Raw genomic sequence first — 3,123 nt, forward strand, 5'->3', positions numbered from 1 at the left:
ACATCAGCAGAGAACTGCCGGAAGTCCAGGCTGGGTTTAGAAGGGGTCGTGGTACTAGGGATATTGTTGCTGATGTTAGATGGATCTTGGCTGAAAACAGAGAATACCAGAAGAATGTCTATCTGTGTTTCATTGATTATGCAAAGGTTTCTACAGATAGTTTTCCAATTTTGCCAACACCATTTGTTAAAAAAGGCTATTATTTCCCCCTTGCCCTTAACTGATTTCATTTCCTTGTCAAAAATTAGTTGACCATAGGTAGATGGGCTGATTTCTGGGTTCTCAATTCTATTCCATTGATCTATGTGTCTGTCATTGTACTAGTACCATGCTGTTTTAACCTCCACAGCAGTGTAGTAGGACTTGAAATCAGGGAGTGAGATGCCTTCTACCTTGTTTCTATTTTTAAGGAGTGCTTTGCTTATTTGGGGCTTCTTTCCATTCCAAATGAAACTGGAGATTGCCTTGAAAAATGGGATTGGTATTTGTATGGGGATTGCACTAAACACGTAAATTGCCTTTGGTAGTATTGCCATTTTCACAATATTGAGTCTTCCTACCCATGAGCAAAGGATATTCTTCCACTTCTCAAGATCTCTTTTTGTTTCTCGTAATAATGTTTTGTAATTTTCTTTGAATAGATCCTTTGTGCTTCTGGTTATATAGACTCCCAAGTATTTAATCTTGTGATTAGCTATTGTGAAGGTTATTGTTTTTCCTAGCTCCAGCTCTGTATTCTATTTGTCACTGGAGAGAAATCCAACTGATTTTTGTATGTTGATCTTTTATCTTGCCACTTTGTTGAATTGGTCAACTATGTCCAGTAGTTTTCTTGCTGAGTCTTTAGGGTTTTCTAAGTATACTATCATATGCAGACATAGAGAGATAATTTTACCTCCTCTTTGCCAGTTTGGATACCTCTTATTTCCTTCTTTTGTCTTATTGCTATCGCTAAGACTTCCAATACAATATTGAATAAGAGAGGTGACAGTGGGCATCTTTTCCTAGTTCCTGTTCTTGCAGGGAAGGCCTTTAACCTCTCTCCTTTGAGAACAATGTTGGCTCTCGGGTTTGCGTATATACTTTTTACTATGTTGAAGAAATTCCCCTCTAATCCTATTTTGTTGAGTGTTTTAATCAGTCCTCTAGACTTCTTATGGTCTAGCATCAGAGGTTAAAGAACAACATTTCTGATATATCCTGTTGATCAAATAAATCAATAAACCAACCCAGATTGAAGTAAAGAGAATTGGACTCTACCATTCAATGGAAGGAGTAGGAAAGATTTTAAAGTCATCTTAAATGTAAATGACAAGAATGCTTTATGAAGATGACTTTTCAATTGAAGTGGAAAGGATTTTTATGTAAAATGCAGTGTTTTATTGATGAGAAAGGAAAAGGCAGGGCATAGTATTTTAAATTTGTTGTACTGAGCATGATTTTAAAGTTAATACATTCCGGTTCATTTAGTTATATAACAATTTTCACACTTCAGAAAACAATAATAATAATCGCTATGTATGCTGGAGAAAGATGGACAGTCTCCTCTCATTAGAATTTATAGCGTTGGAATCCTGATGGAGAGTCACTATGAATTGGAATAAATTCAGTGGGAGTGAGTGAGTAACTCTCATGTCTCTTTGCCCTCAAGTCAGAATCATCTCAAAGTTGATTTTCCAGGGAGTTTGCAGAAGCTATAAATTGAATGGGTGTGTATGGGAGGAAATCACCCATTTTCACCCTCAGAGCAGCTGGCAGATTCAAATTGCCTTTGGGTTAGAACCTCAGTTCTCTATAGACAAGTGAATAACCAAGAAGCTATGATTTCCAGACACTATGCTTACACTTTACTTACTTAAGATCACATCACATGTAAGATAGATATTGCTGTTAGTTACTACTGAGCCAGCTCTTACTCATGGCAAACTCTTGTAAAGTAATTGAAATATCACCAAGTTTAACATTACCTTCATGATCATTGGTATGTTTAAATATATTGTTATGGTAATTGAATCAACATGTTCATGAGCGATTCCCTTGTCTTTGATTACCTTCCACTTTACCAAACATAATGTCTTTCACCAGAGAGCTGTTCCTCCAGATGGCATACCCAAACTAAGTGAGTCAAAGTCTTATACAATATTCTGTCATCTGTAGTGTTTTATTTAGCTAATTTTCAACTAAAGATTACCAGATCTTTATTCCTACTCTCTATAAATCTGGGAAGTCTTCTGAAATCTGTCCACCACTGATAACCTTCCTGGTGTTTCAAATATTATTAGTATAACAACAAAATACTACAGTACAACAAACTGACAGGTGGAAGTAACAATCATTACTCCCATATTGCAGCTAGGTGACACTGAGGTCCATGCAAATTATTTCCTCAGTTACATTAATCAAGAATATTTTCCAATTGAAACAAGTTCTTGTTTCCACTGTTTTTGATGGAGGTATAATCTTAGGTACAATTTCAGGGAGACCGTTGTAGAGGTTAAGCTGACCAATGCAGTTGTTGTTGTTGATTATCGTCAAGTAGAGCACAACTCTATGAACAAAACTCCTGAAGCCTTTCTACAACTATCATCATTTATCAAAATTCATAGAGTTGCAAGAGGCATGTTGTTTAGAAAGTGGATACCACTCCTGTAGCTGCCTAAATCAGGGTAAAAGGATACTCTGTTTTGTGGATCTTTGTGGGTAAATGCAAAATCTGGATTCCCCTGATGACTCTGCCTTCTATGGTCTTGTAAACAAGATGAGTCAGCTAATAAGATAATCAACAGTAAGCAACAATTTATCTTGTGACTTGAGTCAACATGCTTTTCTCCTTGTAAAACTTCTTAAAGCTATGAAGACTACAGGTTGAGTGAACACTCAGATAAGTGTTCCTCTTCCCTTCACTCTTCCCCCTCCCCATGCTACAACAAAAAACCTCCCTTTATTTAAAAAGATTTCTTTTCTTTTTTTTTTTTTAGACATGGGATTTTGAAAAAGCTCTTTAGTTAACTGTATGGAAATGAAAAATTAATAAATAACACTAGTTTAACAGACCTCTTAACATTAATACATGGGCAAAACAAAAGGAACTTAAAATTAATCTTAAGACTCTGCTCTGCTATT

The sequence above is a fragment of the Elephantulus edwardii genome, unplaced genomic scaffold (genome assembly GCF_000299155.1).
Source record: "Elephantulus edwardii isolate Elephantulus edwardi_28Jun2011 unplaced genomic scaffold, EleEdw1.0 scaffold00016, whole genome shotgun sequence".
NCBI lineage: Eukaryota > Metazoa > Chordata > Mammalia > Macroscelidea > Macroscelididae > Elephantulus > Elephantulus edwardii.